The following is a 26979-nucleotide window of genomic DNA, read 5'->3' on the forward strand; positions in this document are numbered from 1 at the left end:
TTCCATTAAAGTAAAAGCTCATGAAATCAGAGCAGTCGCTACCTCGTTAGCTTTTAAATCCTTTTTTCTCTTCGCCTTGACATAGGGTGTCGAGTCTTAGGGGAGCCTGAGGGTACCATGTATAGTTCCCTCCAGGAATTTTGATATATCTAACATATGGCTATTGGTAAGCCATGCTGGGACTATTATGGTAATACTGCAGTGGTCGTTTACAATTTATCTCCGGCTATTTTGTTTTGTTACGAAGAACTCGATTGGCTGGAGGTACAGTGAACCCCAGTATTCGCGGGGATGCGTCCCCACACCCCCGCGAATGGGTCAAATCCATGAATGCTTAAAACCCCTCTAAAAACACTTAGAACTGCCCATTTTGATAGCTTAAACACAGAAAAACCCTGTAAAAATGCTTATACCTGAATATTTTAATATTTTTATCACAAAAAGTGCATTTCATGAAAATTATATGAAAATACAGTAATTAGTGAATATTTCTCAGTGAAAAATACCGCGAATCGGCGAATTTTCCGCGAATGATGGCTAGATATGTTCCACAGAGAAACCCGCGAATGCGTGAGTCCATGAACGTTGATGACAGTTTTTCTCAAATTTGTCTAGTAAATCCATTATAATAAACAAGCAGCATTGTAATAATAAAGTTTTATTACAAGAATAATATTGATATTATGAGCTTCAAAGGAAAGTACGCAATAGTAAAATTAGGATAAAAACAATCTCCGTAAAAATTCTATTTATTCCTAATTATCATACATCACCACCGTTACTCTCTTGTAAGGTGAACGTCTACTCTATACTAACAATAATTTACGACGGTTTTTGGCATTTCAGTAATAGGCTCTTTCATGAGTCGTAACATTTTTAATGCAGATACGTTACAAATCATGCTGGATTTTTCCCCCAAATTACAATATGATAAAAGGCAACTTTGGAGCAATAGTAGGGCGGCTAACTGTGATATTTGCATGGAATCATGCATTTGATGATACAAGCATGAAACTTGGCACAAATAAGCTCAATACCCACCACAGTATGAAAATATCGTTAGCCACTCAAAAATCCAAGATGGCCACCATTTTTCAAGATGGCCGCCGTTTTTCACATGTGAAACACAAAAAATCCTCTATTTACCCATTTTTTTTACACGTTATTGCAAATTTTGATGTATCTTTATTTGTAGAGTTTTTTTTATATGATTAAATGACTAGATTTGGACCGGATTTGTCTTTTTAACTGCAGATATGATGGCTGAATCAGAACAAGATTGCCCATCTCCTTCTGCAACAAATCCAAACCAACAAACTGATTGGAACAAATGCTGTCTCTGTCAACAGGATAAAAAAGAGGAATTGAAGTCGCCTCCAAGTTATAAAACAGAACATGATGGTTACTGCAATATTGCCGAAAATGTTCCTCTTTTTCATGCCATAAATGAACTTCCCATTCCTCTGAATCCAGCTAGACTTAATGATGGCGATGGGATTGAAGAAACTCTGAGGAAAAACAAAGCAGTGTATCACCAAACATGCAGACTGATGTTTAATAACACAAAGCTCAAAAAAGGGCTCAAAACGGAAATCAAGCACAGACACAAGTAATGAGGAAGTGCAAAGTAAGTGAAAAGGACTAAACAAAAAACAAATGATCTTGTATGTTTTTGTGTAGTAAAGAATTGGGAACCGAGGAGTTTAGGAAAGCAATGACAGGAGAACTTAATAATAGATTAAAAGAGTGTGCAATGACACTTGGTGATGGCAAGCTGCTGGCAACCCTTGGTGGCCCTGATGTTGTAGCACAAGAACTAAAGTATCACCCACTATGCCTTGTAACATTGTACAATAGGGAAAGAACTTATATAAATGCTAAAAAATGAGGGCTACTATTGAGAGTAGAAACAAAAAACATGCCTATCCAACTGCTTTTTCTGAACTGGTTACCTATATTACAGAAACAAGCAATAGTGCAGACGGATCTGTTGTGTTTAAACTTACTGAGCTTACCTCCCTTTACAAGCAGAGGCTTGTACAGCTGGGAATTGATTCACCAAATGTACATTCAACTAGATTCAAAGATCAACTTCTCACTCACATACCCAATTTGGAGGCTCATCATTAAGGGAGATGTGCTTATTGCCTTTAAGAAAGATGCGAGTTCAGCTCTGTCTGATGCATGTGTTTATAGTGATGCCATTAGCCTTGCTAAAGCAGCCAAAATTATCAGGAAAGAGATGATTGACCACAAGATCAAATTTGAAAATGAATTTAGTGCTGAACATATTGAGGGGTCTGTTCCCTCCAGTCTTCTTCAGTTTGTGTCTATGGTGGAACATGGTGCTGGTATTAGGTCCCAACTTCAGCAGCAAGTACTGAGATCAGATTTTGCAATTGCACAACTGTTTCAGTATAATTGTTATACTTGGATAGATGACGAAGAAAAACATAGACACTCAAAAAATCGTGAAACTCCATTTCCATTGTATGTAGCATTGAAACTGTTTGCAAAAACTAGAAAGAGACAACTAATTGATATACTACATGAAAATAGTATATGACCGAGTTTTAGAAATCTCATCGCAACTTGGAGATGCAGTAGTAAACCAATATGTAGGAAATGGGGTTGTGTGTCCACCAATATTGCGGAAAGGGTTATTTACAACTTCTGCTATAGACAATATTGCTTATAACCCAACAGCAACTACAGCCACTTCTTCTTTCCATGGCACCAGTATATCTGTTTTTCAGTACTCTACCTCAGAAACTCAGGGAGAACTACGAAACCTACAACAGAGTGAAACTAAAGCCAAAAAAATTCCTCATCTTCCAGAGTCGTACATTAATGTAAAACCAGCTTTTATATCCAGAAAGCCACTTCCACCAGCAGCACCCAACATGTCCCTACGTGACACAGCCTCCATCAACAGATATCTGCAGCAAGAATACAGCTGGCTATCAGAAGTAGCTCTTACAAAGTGGATAATGAGCAGCTGCTATAACTGGAGTTTGTCCTGGATTCAGGAAAGCAACAATATCAATTATTTTGCCCATCACATGTTTTATTGCAGCAACTGAATGTACTTGTTCATAAAGCAGTGGCATGAGGGATGTGATGCTAATGTAAAATTTGGGACACCTCTGTTTTGCTGCATGATGGGCTGACCAGGTTATGTTAACACTATCCACTTTGTAAGAGCTACTTCTGATAGCCAGCACAGTAACTGTGACAAAAGAAACAGAAGCTTTGTGCAACGAGGTGATGCGATCATTAGTCAACATAACTCCCTTGCAGTCAAAAGGAAGCAGATACATGGGTCTTTCTCCATGCTAAGAATGCTGTTTGCTTGAAGGAAACAGAACTGTCATAATCAGAGCTACAGAGACTGATGTACTGATTATAGCAATATCTATTCTATCAAATCTCACTGCACTTGTAGCTTATGGACATGGAAAACATTTTTCGATACATCCCAGTTCATGACATTGTAAATTTTATTGGTAAAGACAAAGCTAAGAGGCTTCCATTTTTCATGCATTTACTGGATGTAATGTTGTATCAGCTTTTCATGGAAAAGCTAAAAAGTCAGCATGGCAAACATGTTTGCCGTGAAGTAACCTCAGTCTTCAAGAAATTCAGTGACTGTCCACAGGAAGTTGATGCTAATGATCTGAAGGTCTTAGAAAGGTATGTTGTTGTCATGTACGATGGATCAAGTTCATGTGCTAGTGTCACTGATGCCAGGTTAGACTTGTTTGCAAAGAAGCTGAGAGCATATGATTCAATTCCTCCAAGTCAGTCTGCTTTGCTTGGACATGCAAAAGGTGCAGCTTTCCAAGCAGGATACATTATGGAATCAGGCATTAGTTCGTCAGACTGATGTGCTAAGTCCAGCTATGTGGTGCTGGACAAAAGAGGGTGAAGAATGGAAAACATGGACAACACTTCCACCAATTGCTAAAAGTTGTCAAGAACTGACAAAATGTGGTTGTAAGGGTGACTGTCATGTTAGATGCAAATGTTACCACACCGGAGTGAGCTGTACTGCTCTTTGTGCATGTTCCTGCCAGGACTAGAATTGTGTGTAAATATAAGTATAATTATATATGCATGTAAATGGACAAATATATATGGAGCTCTACTGCTCTCTATGCATGTTCCTGCCAGAACTAGAATTGTGTGTGTATGTATATATATATATATATATATATATATATATATATATATATATATATATATATATATATATATATATATATATATATATATATATATATATAAATATAATTATATATGCATGTAAATGGACAAATATATATAATATATATTACTGTTGTATTTTGCAAATTTGTTGTAATATCACATAAACGTATACATAGAATTAATTAATACACATAGCTAAATAAACAAGAAAACTAATTAGTGGAATAATATTTTTCAGTTATTTGTACGTATCTTTTTAGTGTACTGTATCATTCATCATACATATTTATGGAATATATAGCAATAAAATAGTTTTATAATGCACTTTATACTATTATATAATACTCTAATTCATTCTATACATTTAAATTAAAACAACAACTCAAGAAGTAACAAAAATGCCGAATGTAAGATTTTACTAATATCGACTGCTAAAAATGGCGGCCATCTTGAAAAATGGCCACCATTTTGGATTTTCAAGTGGCTAACGTTTTTTTCGTGAAAAGTGACCTACTATCAATATGTGTTCCAAATTTCATGCTTGTATCACCAAGTGCACAATTATCTTGTTATCCGCTCTACTACAAAACTACTTTCTGAAGAAAGGAAGAAATATATTATGCAGAACAAAATTAATGTTGTGCCCCAAGATAAATCAGACATTAATTGAATCTACAGTCCTACATGGGCTACGAGCCAGTCTTATCAGAATATCTACAATGGAAATTTCCAGAGTTATCACTTATATTTTTGTTACCCTAAAAACGATACACCATATCCAGGTAGATGACTGCCATATAGATTGTGAACAATATATATATATATATATATATATATATATATATATATATATATATATATATATATATATATATATATATATATATATATATATATATATATATATATATTTCAAGTTTCTTCTCTTGTATATATTTGGACCATCTTTGTTCAACACTATTATCTGTCAACAATGGCTCGTCTACTCACTATTCTTCACTTATTTTCTTACCATAACTCTTTGTTCCCACACCATGTGCATTTGCCCTATTTTCTTCTATTTTTTTCAATTATATGAGCTTTCTTTATAAACTTATTTTTATATTTTTTCAGTCTGCTAAGTAAAGGACGATAGCCGAAAGGCCTCACAGCACTCCATTGTTTCTCTTGAATTATTTTCATTTCAATATAGTTGCTAGGGTGCCAATGGACAGAGCATATGAAGTTGTAGATAATGTACACAAAAACAGCTAGCCTCCTGATGAAGAACAACCCACACCATTAATGTACAACCCGTAGCAAACTTTGTCTTAACCACGGATGCATCCCTCTGTGGAAATGATGCAGTGGGTTTATTCAGACCAATATCATCAGAAAGCATTTTGTCAAAAACCATGGCCAACCAGATAACATCCTAAACAGGCACCAACTGAAGATCTTAGAGTACTATTAACAGTTACAACCGCATTATCGTTCCAACGAGTCACAGTTACTTCACTTGCTCCTACTGTACCTTTCCAGAAGCTGATGAATGATGCCCTCTCTCTTTCTTATTCATCATTTCCACAGACGACACAGGGCAGGCTTTGTCCAGCCTATTGCTTCGGATGGTTCCTGTTCCATTATAATCTCTACTGGTTAGCTCTGTTAACAACGGAACTGTAGTGAAGAAATTATCGAAGAAAAAAATATGGTATATATATATATATATATATATATATATATATATATATATATATATATATATATATATATATATATATATATAATTATATATAATATATATATATATATATATATATATATATATATATATATATATATATATATATATATATATATATATATATATATATATATATATATATATATATATATATATATAAGGGATTTTGACAGAGGAAAATCTATTTCTGAGGAAGGTCCCGTGTCACCCGGTGAAATTCCATTACAGCACGAATTTCTAGGTATAACAATGCTAGATATACCAGAGAAAAAGAGCTTTCAGGAAAGCTGGGGTTACTACCCCCAGTCGATCGTCTTTAGAAGACGTCGGTATAATGAAGGGTGAGTGAAATACCACTACCACGGAAATATACTCGAAAGATCTCTCCTTATCAAAACCCCCGTAAAAGAGCGGTGAGCCGTTACAGCTCCCACGCTCAACACCCGCCAGGACGGCGACACCAGCGCCACCTACTTCATTCCATGCTAGCACTAACCCCAGACTTGGCATGTGCAAGAAGGGGAGGGAGTACTAGACTAGACAGGGAGGGTCACCGGGTGACACGGGACCTTCCTCAGAAATAGATTTTTCCTCCGTCAAAATCCCTTTTTTGAGTTCAGTCCCGTGTCAGCCGGTGAAATAGTGATAGAGAATCATGCCAAGACTGCTACTACTGGGAAAAAAAGGGGGTTAACCTGAAGAAAAGGCAAAATTGTAACGAAAATAACTTTAAGGAATCTCTTCCATGAAGCAAGAATACTTAAAAGTAAGGCAACTTAATTTTAAGGCACACGAACAAACTTAACACTACAAAACACTGGAGGTCCCCGGTCTGATGGGGAAAAGAAAACCTCAAAAATCTTAAAATTACTTAAAAGTAGTGGAACATGAAATGTGCACAGAACAAGAAACAACCTTAAAACTATATGTAAACTTAGGCTTAAACATGTAAGAGACAAGACTAATGAAAATAACACACACAATTATCCGGGGTACATGGAGCCAAACAAAAACTGTCCAGTACCCCGCAACGAAACAATTATGGCTAAACAGATTACAGTTTCCCATCATCAAATACAAATATATCAATATGAAGAGCTAGGCAGTGAGGCATAAACGACCAGGAGAATAAGCAGAGAAGCAAATGAGGTAGGCGGGCGGGGAAAAGGAAAGGATATAATTATTTAAGGTGGGGAGATGACACTCCCCCCCACTGCTATAGTAGAATATTTCAGGGCTTCAGTGATTTTAAATAGTGGCGTTTAAACACTAGAGGTGATTTCCAACCCGTATATTTTGATAACTCTGAAAAGTCCATATTATGAAAATAATTAATAGAAGTAGCCACTGCTCGAATATCATGAACTTTAGGAACTGAGTCTGGGTTGGCTTGTTTAATGAAATACAGAATTTGTTGTCTTATACCATTAAGAGAAAGAGTACCACCTTTCTCCTGATAAAAAGAGGACCCGACTTACTCTGTGGAGTTCTTGAGAGGTAAGATTTAAGTGTATGGACTGGACATAAAGATTGATCTTGAGGAAGGGCACCACCTTCCAAGGAGACCACCTGTCCTGTGGGTCTTCGTTTTTAGCTAAAAATCTAGGGTCAGGGGAGAGGAGGACTTCTCCGGATGGGAGGAAGTTAACAAAATTATCACCTCTAGTAAGAGCTGACAGCTCTGGAAATTCTAGCACCTGAAGCCAAACTAAGTAAAAATAAGGTTTTCCTTAACAGATCCTGATAAGAGCAATGGAAGTTATCCAGCTCTGACGCTTAACTTAAGGACGTCATTGAGAAACCAAGTAACCGAATGTGGACGTGATACTGGTCTCAGACGAGCGCATGCTCTGGGGATGGATGAAAAATAAGAATCTGTAAGGTCGATTTTAAAGCCGTAAAGAAATACTTTCTTCAATGCCGACTTGATTGTGGTAATAGTGGCGGAGCCAGACCTTTCTCAAACAGTGACCTAAAGAAGGAAACTCCTAAATTAGTCGTCATAATTTTGGCTTCAGATGTTTTCAGGAAGGAGGCTAACTTTTTGACTGCTGAGTCATATTGTCTAATAGTAGAATCTCTTTTTATCTGATTCTAAAAACAGAGTGTTGACAGGGTCAATTTTTGCTCCTTTTTGAGCTGCGAACTTTATAAAGTCCATAAAGCTAGGGCATCTTGAATCCTTGAGGAAGCTGACACAGTCTTGGTTTGTACTGTCTAGGTCAGAATGGGCTTGGGGATCCAAGACTCCATGAAGCCCAGTTCCTGAAGGAGAGGGAACCAATTGCTCATGCCAATAGGGGCTACCAGAGCTGGTTGACCTTTGAATGTTCTTAGTTTGTGTAACACTTTCAGCAGCAAATTTATTGGAGGAACAGATAAATTCTCTCCCAATTGTTCCAATCTACTGTCATTATGCCTGTAGCGAACGCCTGAGTGTCCAGGTTGGGGGGCTACGTAACAGGGAGCTTGAAGTTGCTCTCCGTTGCGAACAGATCCACTTGGAGTCCCGGAACCCGGCAAATCCATTGAAAGATTCGCATCCAGGGACCACTCCGTCTCCAACGGGTAGTCCTGGACAGGGAATCCGCCACCACGTTCCGGACACCTGCTAGGTGGGTGGCTGACAGGTGCCAACCGTGCTTGTTCGCCAGGGAGAAGATAGCTACCATCACTTGGTTTACTCGACCTGATTTGGAGCCGCCCCTGTTGATGCAATGAACTACCACTGCGCTGTCTAACACCAACCTGATGTGAATCCGATTGGGAGGGCGGATTTTCTTCAGCGTTAGAAAAGACCGCCATGGCTTCCAGGGTGTTTATATGGAACTGCTGAAACATTGTGACCACGTTCCTTGTACTTTTGTTTTGGTGAATATCCCCAGCCGCTTAGAGAAGCGTCTGTGTGGATAACTAGTGCCGGAGGGGAAACTGAAGTGGAACTGTTTTGACAGGCCCTTGACTGTGGTCCAAGGCCGCAGTCTTGTCTTTAAGATCCGAGGGATAGAGGAGACCTTGTCCCTGAGCTTGGTGTTTGCTCGACTCCGCCACACTCTGTTTATGTCTTTTAACCCTTTCATATCTGCATAGTTATCACATCACTGAGGGCACATGAGCCCCGATGTGTCTGGGAGCCGACAGTGCGAAAAATAATTATTTCGAAAATTCAGCAAAAATAGAAATTTTATGCCAACAACGTTCATTTTGCTGTCCTTTTTTTCTAAATGTTTATATTTTATGGTGGAATAGTCAGAATAAGAGTCCCAGCCCTCTAAATACAAAAATGTGAGTTATTTCACGAAAAAAAAAAATCTTATTTTCATATTTTCGTTCAGAACCCAAAAAATATGAATGTCAGGCGAATGAGTTATTTTTATGAGAAAGCCAATAAAATTCTCTAAATATCGACATATAAAAGAATGGAAAACGAATAAGTCCAGTTGGTGAAAAATTGATAGAAAAAGGGCAAGAAACAGAGCGCTCTGCCCGGCGTATGGTGAGAATTATCGCTAGAAAAAGATTTTTTGAAGAGCCCTATCTCGGTTATTTTTCATAGAAATTACTTTGTAAATATACGAAAATGTAGAGGAAAAGTTGAAGAATAATGTGAGAGTCAAGAAAAATGGCTTTGGTAACGGCAACAGTTTCATTTTGACGTTATAAATTGATTGAAACGAAAAAAAATGTTACCGTTGTCAACATTATCGTTCGTAGCTCAAAAGCTATAACAGTTAGGTGAATGGATTATTTTTTATGAGAAAGCCAACAAAATTCTCTAAATATTGATATATAAAAAAATGAAAAACGGATAAGTCCAGTTGGTGAAAAAATTTATAGAAAAGAGGGTAAGAAACAGAGCGATTTGCCCGGCGTATGGTGAGAATTATCGCTAGAAAAAAGTTTTTTTTGAAGAGCCCTATCTCGGTTATTTTTCATAGAGATTACTTTGTAAATATACGAAAATGTAGAGGAAAAGATGTAGAATAAAGTGAGAGCCAAGAAAATGGCTTTGTGGTAACGCAACAGTTTCATTTTGACGTTATAAATTGATTGAAACGAAAAAAAATGTTACCGTAGTCAACATTATCGTTAGAGCTCAAAAGCTATAACAGTTAGGCGAATGCATTATTTTTTATGAGAAAGCCAATAAAATTCTCTAAATATTGATATATAAAACAATGAAAAACGAATAAGTCCAGTTGGTGAAACAATTTATAGAAAAGAGGGTAAGAAACAGAGCGATTTGCCCGGCGATGGTGAGAATTATCGCTAGAAAAAGTTTTTTTGAAGAGCCCTATCTCGGTTATTTTTCATAGAAATTACTTTGTAAATATACGAAAATGTAGAGGAAAAGATGTAGAATAAAGTGAGAGTCAAGAAAATGGCTTTGGTACAGGCAACAGTTTCATTTTGACGTTATAATTTGATTGAAACGAAAAAATGTTACCGTTGTCAACATTATCGTTCAGAGCTCAAAAGCTATAACAGTTAGGCGAATGAATAATTTTTTATGAGAAAGCCAATAAAATTCCTAAATATTGACATATAAAAAATGGAAACGAATAAGTCCAGTTGGTGAAAAAATTGATAGAAAAGAGGGTGAGAAACAGAGCGCTCTGCCCGGTGTATGGTGAGAATTATCGCTAGAAATTTTTTTGAAGAGCCCTATCTCAAGTTATTTTTCATAGAAATTACTTTGTAAATATACGAAAAAGTAGAGGAAAAGTTGAAGAATAAAGGGAAAGTCAAGAAAAATGGCTTTGGTAACGGCAACAGTTTCATTTTGATGTTATAATTGATCAAACGAAAAAAAGTTACCGTTGTCAACATTATTGTTGTAGCTCAAAACTATAACAGTTAGGCGAATGAATTATTTTTATGAGAAAGCCAAGAAAATTCTCTAAATATCGACATATAAAATAATGAAAAACGAATCAGCCCAGTTGGTGAAAAATTGATAGAAAAGTGGGTAAGAAACAGAGCGCGCCGCCAGGCATACGGTGAGAATTATCGCTAGACATTTTTTTGAAGAGCTCTACCTCGGATTTTTTCATAGAAATCACTTTGTAAATATACAAAAATGTAGAGGAAAGGTTGAGGAATAAAGTGAGAGTCAAGAAAAATGGCTTTGGTAAGAGCAACAGTTTCATTTTGACGTTATAAGCTGTTCGAAGCGAAAAAAATGTTACCGTTGTCAACATTATCGTTCAGAGCTCAAAAGCTATAACAGTTGGGTGAATGAATTATTTTTATGAGAAAGCCAACAAAATTCTCTAAATATCGATATATATGATAATGAAAAATGAGATTCAGAGCCCTGCCTAAAATCCAGACATCTCTATGTGATGCACTAACAAATTTCCGCTAGTTTTACCAAAAAAACTTTATAAAGCATGTTGGAAACTGTTCTCGATTGACGCCGCTTTATGTAAACAGCCACACGTGTTTACCCAGCCTCGTGCACGCATGGTCTCTGACAGAAGTGTGGCCTGCCAGGCCTGCGTGGGTGCGATCAGCTGATGTCATTGTGAGAATTTTACTACGCCGTGGATTTGCGATGCACAGTAGAGGAACTAAAAATTTATAGAAAATAGAGGATACCAAACAGAGTGTTTCCAATAATGTAATCCTACATTTTATAAAAAAATGTAAGATACGAGAGAGAAACGTGGGTAGGATCAGCTGATTTCATTGTGGGAAATTTACTATGCCAGGAATTGCGCATGCGCAGTATAGGGACTGCTTGCCTGGCGATCGATGCCTAAGTTACACGGTCCAAGGTATGCTTTAGCCTATGGAAACCACCAACTGTACGAAAATAAAAAAAATTTACCCTACCACACGCATTTAAAAATGTCGGTAAATTTTACGTATAATTACGTCAGTCAGACAGGAAGGGGGTAGGGGTTATTGCGTAATATGCCACACAATTGGGCAGGAAAGGGTTAATTTGGCTTTCAAGAGCAGGTCTGTTACTGAGGCAAATTGGAGAGACCCGAGGACCCTTTCCTGGGACCGACGGGATGCTGACTGATTTTTGAGAAACCTCTTGGTGAGAGATGCTATCTCTTTCCTCTTGGAAGGAGGGAGAGATAACGTGTGGGAGGACAGGTCCCACTGAAAACCCAGCCACTGAAACCGAGACTCGGAGTCAGGCGGGACTTCTCCTGTTCAGCTGAAAACCCAATGACTCTAGGAAATTGGTGACTATGGACGTGGCTTCTTGACACTCCGAACAGTTGGAGCCCAGATTATCCAGTCGCCCAGGTACGCTGCTAGGGATTCCTTGGGGACCGGAGCTGCTGTACTACCGTATCCGCCAGCTTGGTGAATATCCTGGGTGCAATGTTCAGACCGAAGGGCATGACCCTGAAGGAGTAGGCTTGATTCCCGAGTCTGAAACCGAGGAACTGAGAGAAAGTTCCGCAACCGGGGCGTGATAATAAGCGCCTGAAAGATCGAGCAGAGGTGGTGACGGCTCCACGAAGTAGAGTCCAACCTGAGCTACACGTAAGCATGCGAAACTTGTCGCATTTTATGTAGAGATTTAGAGGCGATAGATCCAGGATCACTCTTTGCTGATCGGAGTCTTTTTGGGAACAGTGAATAGCCTGCCTTGAAACTGTAGGTGCCTTGCTTTCTTTATTGCTCGTTTGTTGAGCAATTCTGTTACATAATCCTGTAGGATTGATGTGGGTGGCTGGTAAAATCTGTTTGGGAGGGGAGGGTTCTTGATCCAGCTCACCCTAGTCCCTTGGACACAATGCTGTGTGCCCAAGGGCTGAAGGTCCATTGGTCCCTGAACCAATACAGGCGACCGCCTACCTGCGTTTTTCTCAGTGGGAGGGAGCGGGTTTGTTCCCTCTACCACGCCCTCTCCCCTTGGGGTGGTGTTAGACTTTCCTCTGTAGGGGCGCCTTGCCCCTTCCCCCCTTGCAAGCCCTATTGAGGCCGTGAAAAATCCACGGCCTTCATATGTAGGGCTTGTATGCTGGTGAGGATACATAGGGAGGGCGCCGCTGGTTGGACCAACACGCACTGTTGGGGTTGGGACTTAGAGGTAGATGGCTGGGCCACTGCCGAGACCGGGACGGCTTGAACCATCGCCTGATGGGGCCTCTTATGTCTCCTGACCCTTTTTCCTCCTCTCGTCTGGGGCCGGCCAATTCTGGGGTCTTGCGCTTATAAGTGGGATTCCCCACCGAGCGCGAGCGACTCTGATTGGCCCGTGTAGCCTCAGACATGACGGATGTAACCTCTCCTTCAGGGAAGAGGTTAGGTCCCCAGATTGAACTTTTAATGAGCTTGTTAGGCTCGTGGGCGGATTGTAGCGTCAGCAAAAATAAATTTTCTACATTCCAGCCTAGCCATAACAAACTCATGCAAGTCTAACTGGAAGGTCGCCAGGAAAGACTTAGCTAGACCTGGAAAAAGGGTTCGTCCGAGCAGGAGACGGCAGTAGCCTCAGTAAGACAGCCGGAGCTCAAGGACCGGGCTAACTTAGTCCGGGTCTCAAACTCCGCCTTTAACAATGATTCCGGCAGCTTAGGGAGTTGTTCGCTAAACTGCGTGGAAGCAAAAGGGGTCCAGCTTGCCTACAGTGAAAGTGGACGGGGCGTCCACCCAGAACTCGTTACTTCCTGGGAATACCAGGAAGTAGGGTCTGTTTCCTTAATTGAGGAAAGGGATTCCCAAGGCATGCTCGGGTCGTAGCCAGAGCAATTTTGTCCATGCAAGGAGTGGGAAGATCTTCTCCCAGGGTGAACATCGTGAAATTGCCCTTGAAAGGGGTCAATTTTAGTGTTCACTGCCTGCCACTCCGTCCAGAGTGCGCAGGGAGAGCCGACTGGGCTTGGTCTCTAGGGATGATGACAGTCTCCTAGGTACCTTGTCTGACAATCCAGGCTTCTTCCGTAAGCCTCACACGAAGCCAGGATAAGGGGCAAGAGATCGGGGGTAAGAACTCCAACTCCTCCAACCGCCTCGTGCCCAGACCGTTTAAGGTAAGTTTGCCATCATGTTGATGGCCCGAGTGCGAACCGCCAAGGGTTTCCGGCATCAAACGGGGGAGGTCCGCAGTGTCGGGAATAGAGTACTGCGGTTCTGCTTTAGGTTGGCGAGCCAAACCTGCCAGTATATTGTCATAGTTGGCAAACTTATCTCAAGATCTTCAAACTCCTAGAATCTAGGTCCTCCGTGAACTTTTTGTATAGTTCAGTGGCCAGGGCTTGTGCGGCAAAAGAGGCTGGCGAGAGGGCTTGGTTTTGCATGCCTCTTACTCGCGCCCTTGCCGGAGGAGCTAGATTTACTCCCGGGAGGCCACCGGTCCTGGAACCTTAGCCTTCGACGGGGAAGGGCACGCCTTCTGGAAGTCGAGACTTATAGCCCTTCGCCTTCCATGAAGTTTTCAACTTGGGGGATAGCAGACGGAGCTCTATCACCCAAAGAGGAAGACTTCACAAAACCTGTAAATGAAGATACAGATGAAGCAGGGGAGTCAAACAAAGGGGCCCGCCCAATATCCTCACTTACCTCTCCCACTTACCACCTGGTCCTGCTCCGTATTCATAGGTTCCAAGTCGAGATTTAGGGGCGGCAACATCCTCCGAGACCTCGGCGTGCATGATGTCCACTTGAGGTGGCTGGGTCGCATCACGGATCTGCTGGATAATAGGGGTGGCAAGTTCTTCTGGTACTGCAGCGCCACCCGTGGCGCTGGGTAAAGCAGGTCCTCAACCTGGCGCCGAGGACGAGGGGCTTCCCCGACGGAACATTCCTGCCGAACCCAGCCACCCAGGCCCGGAGGGATTCCAAGGCAGACTTCTTGAAGTTTCATCCGCCTGCAAGGAAACCTGCAGTTAGTCAGGAATGAAAAGACAGACGGAGAATATAAACAACGATATCATATGAGGAGCATGGACCGGAGGAAAGAAGACTTTCACTTACCGACTGGCCTTGGATGGTTGAGAGAGAGCGTAAGCAAACCTCACAGCCATCGGGTGCCAAACAACCAGGTCGCCCAGTCGGACCGCACAACCAGCGTGGGTTCGCACACCACGTGTCCATAGGGTTGTTGAAGGGAGGCGGTACACCCTGCTCCTCACAGCGAACAGTCTGTAAAGGTAACAGTACATGAACCTCACACTCTAAGCAAAATAAAGCCGGCAAGGCCGGGAAACTCAACTACAACCGGAATACTCCGCGAGAAGAACTACCAAATTAAACTGGGCCAATAAGCTTTAAATGCACAGAGTGGAAGTTTATGATTCAGACCCGGAGGACTCCGGGAATGAAGGAACGAAAACCAGGAACCAACCATAAGGGCTGCCAGAAAATTAACGGCGGAGCCCCAGGTGTGGGACCGAATCACGATATGGTAGAACAAAATAATAATAATAATAACAATAATCAATATTAACAATGATGGTAACCCTCCGGAGACCGGAGGAGTCTGTTACGCTAGCGTGACATAGAATCATCCCACATTCACCTCCCCGCCGGAGAAACAAATGGGTAAAGGATCAATGTTCATAACATACATAAGCCACACCTAAACCCTAACTGGTGGCTCGATGGGGAGGAGAGAGGTGAGACAGGATTCAACACGCCGAAAGCAAACGAACCACCACCCCACCACAGCTAAGCTGGGGACGATATGGGAGGGAGCGAATCCCTCTACCAATAGGGAGAGTCCCTGACTCGGAGAAAACGCCATCTAGCGTCACCCGCACGAGTCGCAAAGCTGAGGGGGGGTAGTGGAGAGGAGTAGGCTACCGGAAGGGGAGGAGGAGACAAGGAGAACATGACACCCGCTCAACTGCAACCTTCCTTCCCAATGAACTTGGAAGGGAAGCCTACTCCAGGGAGCTACACAGCCCAAAGCCCAATTTCTCCTAGGCGTAGCCTACATAAAACCTAACCTAGTATAGGTTAGGAAGGAGAAAGGGGTGTAAAAGGAGAGGAGGAACCAACAGGGAGAGAAATTTTGTGCCGAGCCAACCAGGAACGAGTAGGGGATAAGTAGGCGACTAGCCTAGAGGAAACACATCAAAGAACTCGATTCCCCGAATTGGGGAAGAGGACTAAGGGCCACTCTGACCCTAAAACGATCCCTGTGGAAACAGCAACAAAACTCCTCAACCTGATCTCCGCACCCAGGCAAGGGATGGAGCCCACACTACAACCATCATATAAAAACAATCAAAATAAAATTACGTTCACAGGAAGTGTAGCCACCTCGGGGATATTTTATAAGGTTCACAGAGGCAAACTACACAACCAAAACAATAAACAAATAAAATTAAAAATACTAAAACTAAAAGAAGAGCACCATCTTCAAGAATAACATAATAGCCTATGAGACTAAATGAAAAAGAACCCAACCTGGTGGGGGGTACAGGACGGAGCAACTCCCTAAGAGAGGCCGACAGGCCAAAAATGCAAAACAAAACTAAAATTGGAGGGGAGCCACCGCACGGAACCACCAGGAAGGAATTCAAGGGCTAAAATCTAAATATATATATATATAGCTGACTTAGGAGAAAACTCCGACCGAAAGAACAGAAGGAGTCGCCTCACGGTCGACATGGCTGATCGGGGACGCCGTGGGCCATAAGAAGATCCCAATATTTATGAAAATACGAGACCAAAAACAGCCATAAATAGATCAAAAACCCCACAAGAAGATGGTACTTAACTTAGAGATGGAAAGGTGCTCAAAAGATCGAGATGAAGCAAAAAACAATCCAAAATAGGGACGAGCACACAAAAGAAGCGAACGTATCACGTGCTAGAAAATGGAATGAAGTAGGTGGCGCTGGTGTCGCCGTCCTGGCGGGTGTTGAGCGTGGGAGCTGTAACGGCTCACCGCTCTTTTACGGGGGTTTTGATAAGGAGAGATCTTTCGAGTATATTTCCGTGGTAGTGGTATTTCACTCACCCTTCATTATACCGACGTCTTCTAAAGACGATCGACTGGGGGTAGTAACCCCAGCTTTCCTGAAAGCTCTTTTTCTCTGGTGTATCTAGCATTGTTATACCTAGAAATTCGTGCTGTAATGGAATTTCACCGCTGACACGGGGACTGAACTCAGAAATATATATATATATATATATATATATATATATATATATATATATATATATATATATATATATATATATATAACAACCTCTAAGTTCAAACATTAGCCATAAGATGTAAGTAAAAACTCAAAATTTCTGTAGATATATATATATACATATATATATATATATATATATATATATATATATATATATATATATATATATATATATATATATTATATATATATATATATATATTATATATATATATATGTATGCTGTATGTGTTTGTATGTATATATATATATATATATTATATATATATATATATATATTATATATATATATATATTGTATATTATATATATATATATATATATATATATTATATATAAAACAGGGAAGAGTTCAAACATTAGCCATATGATGGTAAGTAAAAACCCAAAATTTCTGTAGAAGTAGGGAAATTTCTGCTTTTCAGCGAAAAGTAGGCCAACTCGTACTCCACATTTTATGGTAACAGCTTTATATTATGGCAAGTCATGAGGATATATGTGGCATGAAGATATTATTTATTTTGTATCTCTTTTACTGCTGGTCGAAATAGACAAGCACTTTAGTTGCTTCTGTCAGAGTTATGTTTTTTGGTTGCCCGTCAGTTTATTGTATGGGTAAATTCTTGTTAACCACTTTTCTACATTTTTGGAAAATAGAAGATAACAGAAAAAACTGCTCACATGCCAAATATACTTATGGCTGTAACCAAAAACTCCTCCAAAAAGCCAGAATGCAAAGCATTTCATAGCGTGAATATGAGAGACTTGAGTTTTTCCTTGTTTTCTCCCTATTATACAGCTGGTGATAGTTTGTCATTTGGCAAACTCTATTGTCTTATTACTTGTCTCATGTAGTGATCCTGTTCCAAAGTTACCATTGCTAGTAGATGGTAGTCTGTAGCGGTAGCTCTTCAGTGCATTGCGCTGGCTTTCCTCTTCTGTTGACACACATTTGGCTATCACCATTTAAAGGTTAAAGAAATGAATTTAAGATAGGTGCTGCATGACTTAAAGCGTCCAAGCGCTTAACCTAATGCTTTAAACTCGAGTTACTTCTTAGTGGAGCTACATGACTAAATCTAGTGGAGTGGGATGTTGTCCCCTTCTAAATATATAGGAACTAAACTTAATATAATGCAATTTCTAAAAGTATGCTTCAGACGAAGTCCATCCGACTATTTACGAGTAATAGGTATGTAGGCATGAAGTAGTTCAGCAGTAAAGACAGCATCGAAAGACCTTCAGAAGGTCCAAACATACTTGTACTGGTTATTTCTCAAACCCTTATCGGTAGACGTTACTTTAGTCGAATTCAAATGTGTCTATAAAGTTTTCCCACTAAAAAACTCAAAAGGTTTAAAAAAGAAAAAAACAAGAAAAAAATACAAGTGACGCATGAACGTATTCAAATATGTGATTATTCTCCTGACCCAATTCAGAAAATTTTGAAGTTGCTTGCTTTGCTAAGCCATGGAAGTAGAACGATATCTAGATGTTGAAAGCACTCAAAACCCCACACACATATTTATCAATTGATTGAACATGGGGGGGGGGGAGTTGTCCTCAGACTCGGTAATCTCTAGTATAGGCAATCCCTAGAATGTTCCTGCCATTCATTGGCAGTCTTTTAAAATTTTAAGTTGAAAAAAAGCTGGGGGGGTGAGGATTCAATTGCCTCTTTTCAATACATAATATCTTGGGTTTTATTTCACTGAAACGTAACTTAAGACCTATGATAAGAGTTCCCAGATAACTGCTAATGACCTTGTAGTCAAAAAGGATAAAATGTTCTCTGTACTCTGGGAACCTATTTGTAAGGCATGACATCTGCAATGGCTAAGGCTTGCTTATTGCGGATTCTTCTTTCAATTTTATTTCCATGCTGTTAATTTCCTTCATGAAATCGACAGTAGAAACCAATTTTGAAAATCAAGTGGAAAAAAAGATTTCTTCTACTCATGAAATTTCTTTCATTTTGATGTAAGAAAAAAAATAATGATAATATATTAATAACTTAGCCCAAGGTAAAAGGTTAAAATAACAAAAGAATTTGTTTTCCAGTATACATCCAATGTTTCCTACCAATATCACTCTTAGACAACAGGGGGAGTCACTCTTACATTTTTTTTTTACTTGGTAATCGAGAGAAAGCCAATATATTGTAATAGCCATTTGGTGGCCTAAGTTGTTTCATTCCCATGTTGTGCTTGGTAGACACATGTCAAGGGGTCAGAGAAATCAATTTCCCATAATGGAAGCTCACTTTCAGGTAGATAGCTCAATGACTGACTCTGCATATTGTCTCAGCACTGGGCCTAATAGCCTAAATTCCATAGATCTGTCATACCATGTTATGCTTCTACCATGATTAGATCTCCATTACCCTGACCAGTAACATTAAGGGAATAAATCAATTTGTTGTAGAACTACACCTCCTTTGAACAAATATATTTAGTTTTCTGCTGACTGCCATTGTGAAATTCAGTTATTTGAATGTTGGCAACTATAAAAAGGTTAAGAGAGAGTATTACAGGCCCTTTACCTATTTCTTTGCATAACCTGATTTATAGTGCCTTCCTTGACTGTTCTAATGCATTCGTAGTTGGCGGAGATTGCAACAGCCACTTTCCATAACTGTCATGAACTTTTGCAAGGCGCTGTTGTGTCTCCTCTCATCTCATATTCATCAGTTAATCAATCACCTTGTATGTGCATCTTGTCCCCCTCGCTCATATCTTGCCGATTCTACTCTTTGTTAATCCTCATGTTTCCCTTCTCAGTATTCCTGCGGCTTTGGTGATGCTATCAATGTAGATTTTGACCTTTTTCCATGACCGAGGAAGAAAGAAGTTAATGAATTAGTGTAGTTATATTTTCTTGCAAAAGCCTTTGCAACTATCCTGTAGTATATGATATGTTTGAATTATATCTATTAGTTTGATTGTTTTGGCTTTTGTAATTGTCAGTTGAATGTCATGGAGAGATCATATAAATGGCTTGGCAAAGTTATGACTGCAGAAATAACAAATGCGGATCACATGTTGCCAATACCTGTTCAGGAAGTAAGGCGGTTTCTTTATTTTTGAAAATAAAAGGGTAATTCAGATTGGATTTTTATTTATAGTATCTTTGATTAAAGACGAAAAATTAATTTAGAGTTTTAGTAGAATTACACAGATCAAAATAGACAGCCTCCTTTGTAAAGTTTTATGGGGTTTGAACTTGGCTGAATAACTACAGAACCTGTTTCAGTTAATTTTGCCATGAATTGTCTTTTGAGTTAAACACTCTTCAGTAGTACAAGATATACTGTATTACTCCTAATCTGTTGTTTGGAGATATCACTATAGACAATGATTTCTTGACTTTCACCTTGCAGTCAAGTTGCCAGATAACCCTCAGTTGCATAATCTTGAACTTCATGAATCCCCATACCCCCTTGGTGTAAAGGTAGCATGTTTCAGGTAGATGAAAATAAGTTACAAGCGCATTACCTGTATTTTGTGCATAAATTGCTTTTTTATGTTGGGAAAAGGAGAAAAAAGCCCAAAATAATGCCTGTTAAACAAAGGAATTTATTCCCCATTATTTATCCAGTGGTTCCCACCAAAAATAATCGACTCTTATTAGGCAACTAAAGGAGTCGCTGACAGATTTTCCAGCCACAGAAATTGAGAGATTTCCAATATCATGTTATCCTTCAACTATAGTTCCCCCTGAACATATTGATGTAAAGGGTTGTTACAAATTCTGGATGTACTGTAGCACATCACTTGTTTATTCTTTTACTTAATTTTTTTGTCATCAGAGTAACTAGAGCCTAATCTGATGCCAATATATATTCTGTCTACACTTCTCAGATTTAGGCAGGATATTTTTTTAGTCTAACATAATCTCGCTGACAGGGAAAAAAAGGTGTAGCCAGTAATGAAGAATCGACAACATAGTACTGTAAGACTTATCACGCAATCATATTATTATACAAAACTGTATAACTTATCAAAATGAATTCCTGTCAGCTTTCTTAAGAAATTAAGGCAAATAGGTATAACATTAACCCTTAAACGCCGACTGGACGTATCATACGTTGACTAAAATTGTCCGTTGGGTGCCGAGCAGACGTACGGTACGTCGACTACAAAAAGTTTTTTTAAATATTCGCGGAAAAATAGCTATAGGCCTAGTTTGCGAAAGATTTTAAATCATGCTCCTTGAGGGATGCTGGGAGTTCACGGATCACGCTGTTGTTTTGTTTACAAGTGTTATTGAGCTGCGCTTGCGCGAATTTCTTTCTTCTTGCACTACTAGAGCATCAGCGATGCATCTCAGAAATTCTTCGTCACTTTGTCGTAATTTCTGCACTATTTTATATTAGCCGTTATATAAAGTTTTATATATGAAAATGTGTGCAATTTGAGGTAGAATACAACAAAACACAACCCATGGTTGTAACTTTTATAAGTTTTGAAATATTTTCATATAAATCACGATAAGTGCCAAAATTTCAACCTTTGGTCAACTTTGACTCGACCAAAATGGTCGAAAAACACAATTGTAAGCTAAAACTCTTACATTCTAGTAATATTCAACCATTTACCTTCATTTTGCAACAAATTGGAAGTCTCTAGCGCAATATTTCGATTTATGGTGAATTTTTGAAAAAAACTTTTTCCTTACGTCCGTGTGCGGTAACTCGGCCGAAAATCTCAAATTCTTTCGTCACTTTCTCGTAATGTTTGCACCGTTTTATATTAGCCATTACATAAAGTTTTATATGTGAAAATGTGCGCAATTTCATGTAAAATACAACAGAAAAACAACCCATGGTTGTAGCTTTTCAGTTTTGAAATATTTTCATATAAATCACGATAAGTGCCAAAATTTCAACCTTCGGTCAATTTTGACTCGACCAAAATTGTCGAAAAACACAATTGTAAGCTAAAACTCTTACATTCTAGTAATATTCAATCATTTACCTTCATTTTGCAACAAATTGGAAGCCTCTAGCACAATATTTCGATTTATGGTGAATTTAAAAAAAAAAAATGTTTTCTTTACGTCCGTGCGCAGTAACTCGGCCGAAAATCTCAGAAATTCTTTGATCACTTTGTCTTGCACATTTTTATATTAGCCATTACATAAAGTGTTATATATGAAAATGTGTGCAATTTCATGTAGAATACAACAAAAAATAACTCATGGTTGTAGCTTTTATCAGTTTTGAAATATTTTCATATAAATCATGATGTGCCAAAATTTCAACCTTTGGTCAACTTTAACTCGACCAAAATGGTCGAAAAACGCAATTGTAAGCTAAAACTCTTACATTCTAGTAATATTCAATCATTTACCTTCATTTTGCAACAAATTGGAAGTCTCTAGCACAATATTTTGATTTACGGTGAATTTTTAAAAAAACTTTTTCCTTACGTCCGCGCACGGTAACTCTGCTGAAAATCTCAGAATTTCTTTAGTCACCTTGTCGTAATTTTCACACCGTTTTATATTAGGCCTTACATAAAGTGTTATACATGAAAATGTGCGCAATATCACGTAGAATACAACAAAAAGTAACTCATGGTTGTAGCTTTTATCAGTTTTGAAATATTTTCATATAAATCACGATAGAAAAAATTCGACCTTTGGTCAACTTTAACGCGACCGAAATGGTCGAAAACTGCAATTGTAAGCTAAAACACTTACAGTCTAGTAATATTCAATCAGTTACCTTCATTTTGCAACAAACAAGAAATCTCTAGCACAATATTTCGATTTATGGTGAATTTTAGAAAACTTTTTTTTACGTCCACGTGTTACGAATTCATGCATCATTTTGTGATAATATTTTCTCTGTGTTGCTTTGATGGTTTTACAATTTTTATATACCAAAATCATCACAATTTAGTGTACAATACAACGGAAAAAAATAACTCATTAGTTTTAACCGTTTTGCTCCTAGCGAGATTTGTATACGATTATATATGAAATTTATTTTTGCGCTGTCATATATTCCAATATTTATATATGATAATGATATTATTTTTCATTTCTGATGGTTGCTTACTAAACTTCAAGCAATGACAAAAAAGGAGCCAAAAGTGAACTCTTAATCTTGAAAATTTAAGCGTGCTGTGATTTTTTGAAAAAAACTTTTTTTCCGCTTCGGCGCTAACTCCCGAATGCCGCTGGCATACGACAGACACTTTTGTAAATAGAGGCTCGGCGTTTAAGGGTTAATAAGATATTACATCAAATATAATTCAGACCTCTCACATTTATATGCCATCACCAGGCATAAAGTTATGACAATATCTGTACGCGTTCAGAATCGCATGGTTATGAAGTCAGTGTATCTAATTGTAGGGTGATTTTAACAGATTGTTCAGGAGGCAATTTCGTTTGAGCTATTCATATGACGTGGCTCGACATATAATCTGGTAGGTCCCTTAAGGCTGTAAATGGTAAATGTTGCAAGAAATTCACCAAGCTGTTATACAAGTTAATCAGTGTCTTAAGGTTTTATTCATAAATTAGGTAAGAAAGGGTATGCATATTTATGTAGAATATATGCATTTGCCATAACTCATTCAGAGCACTGAAGGCCTTTATGATATCCTTTGAATTCCCTGTATAACAAACCTCCTGCAGGCTCCCTATGAACATACTGAAAATGAATCATAGAAACAGACAATATTTCTGGTGTTCTGTGAGCTGTAGCTGCTGAGAATTAAGACAAGAGTAGTTCATAAATAGTTAATTACTCGGCAAACTTCATCCAAACCCGTGTGTAGCTGGAAGTTGGCGAGGAATGGCTAATGATGGAATACCATTTTTCTTTGCCTGTTAATTAAGAGCTAGTGTAAAATAACTTACTCTTTTGTATTTTTGTAGGTAATTTCTTTGTAAATGTATCCACATTATCACGACCCCATTTTATACAGCGATTTATGTAAGGAAAAACGCAAATGAAGAAATATGGCATATATATTGCTCCAGCCAATCCCGACTGTTGTTACAATATGAAGAGGCAGTCATTTGGGAAAAGGTAGACAAAGACCTGCAGTGTTACCATAACATTCTCATACAATGGGAACTAATGGGTGAAGGGAGCTGTATTGAAATTCCTACAGGGATCTGTACCTGGAGTACCTACCAGTTTTTTAGTGGATGGATGGTGGTTTTTCATTTTGTGGTGTAGGTGACAGCGTTGTTTGTCTGGTTGTTTTATTGTGGTACTGTGCCCAGGGCAGGGGCAACTATTGATGCTTTGCTAGCCATCGGAAATGTCCTTCACTGCAAAGCTCCCACTAAAGTAATAGGCTTTCCATGGCTATACTGCCATCCATGCCACTACAGGTTAAGATGAGCACCAACCAGAGGCAGTATCTACATCGCATGGACATAAGGGCACAAATAAATTGACACACTTTGCTGAGTTGTCCTCTCTTTCCCCAAAAGTGGGCAGGGCTAGTCACCTACCCAAAACAAAAGTAGAGCTACCATGAATCTCAAAATTTAAGCTGCTGTGTGAGTTGAAACTATAGCTATGTAATTACTTGGTAAGTATTTATAAAACTTTATTTTATAAAAATGTCATTTTCAGTGCTTCTGAGAAAACCTGGGCTTGTATGCATTTCCACCTTTCAGACTTCTTTGCAGGGTGATAAAACACTGTTTGTTACCCCTGGTCTTTGCATGACTAGTAGCTCCTCATTGGTTGCAAGCCAGGTGCATGACTCTAGTAGCTCCTAATTGGTTGTAAGCCAAGTGGTATCCCAATCTGCTGTCTCTCCAGTTTGAGGTGCCAAGAGAGCTACGGCTGTGGCCGACCCTCCTGTATCAGCCATATGTTTGTTGGTACCATCTGACAGTTTACTTCCTTTACCTTCATACTTGGAAGTTATCCAGCATTTCCTGCAACAGAGGCTCTTCTCACAGGGCTGCAAGGAAGATGTCATGGTACCTTCAGTGTTCCTCAGCAAACCAGGTAAGAGGTCTCTCTCTGGTCAGAACATCTATTCAGCTGATCACAGACTTCCTCATCCACCTGTGCTTAGACAAGCTCCTTTCAGTCTCTGCAGTAAAAGGCTATCACTCAGCCTTGTCACAGATTTTCAAATGGAAAGGGATAGACCTCTCCACTTTGGTGGAGTTGTCCATGTTAATGAGAAGTTTTGAACAGTTTTATGCTCCTTGGGAACTCCATGGCTCTTGAGTCTTACCATGGCACTTTCCAAACCTCTGTCTCATCCTATGGACAGAGTCCTTATGCTTGAGACTTTTTCTCATAGCTGTGGCTTCAGCAAAAGGGACAGGGGAGTTGCATGACCTGCCTTATCTCATTCAGCATTTGGAAGGGCAGGGATCTCTCTCGTTCTCTTTTGTTCCTGAATTTGTTGTGAAAACTCAGGATCCATCTGTTTCGGACAAGAGGTTCAAAAGTTTCTCAATTCCTTCCCTCCAAAACGTCATAGGTAGTGCTCTGGATGAGGTGTTGCTTGGTCAGGTATCGCTGTTAAGCGCTATTTAAAAAGGACCCACTCCCAGAGGCTGGGGTGTAGAAGATTTTTTATTACTGTAGTACAGGGATGCACAGTACAAGGAGGAGGTGTCTAGGAATGCCCTTTCTTCATGGCTTTGTGAAGTGATCAGTCAGAAGCATGGGTCCTTTCCTCACCTTTCAAAGAAATTTTTGTTATTTTAGGTGATGAGGGCAGAAGTCTAGCACAGTCAGATTACCTTTACTTCATTCTACCTGTTGGGTGTCACCCACAAGTTTCCAGACACTTTCTCCTTAAGACCTGTTTTGACTGCCCAACATGTAGGTACCTGAGCTCCATTTCAGACAAGAGCAGTATCCGACCCAAAGTACCTATGGTTAGTTTGTGTCTTGGAGGTATGTGGAATTATTGGGTTCCCTTTTATCCTTATTCCCTCTTTCAAGAGCAACATACAAGTTGAAAAACAAGGAATCAGACAAGATCCAGGTGAGTACACTTTGGGCTTAATCTCCTGGTCCATGAGGACTGGGAGGCCTCGCCCTTGTCCTCTCGAGAGAGTATTGCAGAGTGGAGGGGTGTACATGGTAGAGTTGAGTCCTGATCTTATTACTTGGTAATATCCAGAACTAAACTGCCTTCAGGCATGGTCTCTTGCAGGAGTTTTCTAGGTTCTCCAAATTTTTTCCTTACATAAGTACCCTCTCATTTTGTGGGTAGTTGGGCTCAGGGTCCTACTTTGCCAGACCAGGTGGAGGTTACAGGAGTCCCTGGCTTGCATGGCAACTGAGAGCATGGCATTTCCGTGGTGGTTCTCAACTCCAGTCAGTTGTAGGGGACTGACCTCCTGTATTAAAGGCAGTAGGTTGTGTTTCCATAGGAATAAATAACAAATTATAAAAGTAGTTTTTATTTTCCTAGGTATGCAAACCAGACTTAGTTTTCTGTAAAAGAAAACTATTGAGATGGCTATTTGTCCATCCACACTTTTTCTGTCTTCCTTCAGATCTTAAAAACTCCAATCATCAAACGTACCAAATGGCAGCCCTCTAGCCTTGGTAGTTTTTATTTTATTTAAGGTTAAAGTTAGCCAAGATTGTGCATCTGGCACTGCTGTACGTACCAACAGCACAGGCCACTACCGGGCCATGGCTGAAAGTTTCATTGGCCGTAGCTGAGAGTTTCATGGGCTGTGGCTGAGAGTTTCATACATCATTATATGCTGTACAGAAACCTCGATTGTGGCCAAGAAACTCCAGCGCCTTTTTTTTTCCCTCTCTTAATCCCACCACAACTGGCCTGGTAAGCTGTGCAGCCTAAGTAAGGGATACTCCCCCAACTCGCCCCCATCTCCACGTATTAACTACCTTGTTACTGAGTTTTCAGCAAGTGATTCCAGCTCATGCTGAAGGATACTCCTATA

General features: G+C 39.4%; 1 protein-coding gene across 4 annotated transcripts in view; it reads left to right on the forward strand.

Annotated features, from left to right (window-relative positions):
- The window catches only part of LOC136844859 (1-acyl-sn-glycerol-3-phosphate acyltransferase alpha-like), a 274861-nt gene that overhangs the window by 187587 nt on the left and 60295 nt on the right, over window positions 1–26979 (forward strand). The gene's annotated exons all lie outside the window — the stretch shown is intronic.

This window comes from Macrobrachium rosenbergii, chromosome 13 (assembly GCF_040412425.1).
Source record: "Macrobrachium rosenbergii isolate ZJJX-2024 chromosome 13, ASM4041242v1, whole genome shotgun sequence".
Classification (NCBI taxonomy): Eukaryota; Metazoa; Arthropoda; class Malacostraca; order Decapoda; family Palaemonidae; genus Macrobrachium; species Macrobrachium rosenbergii.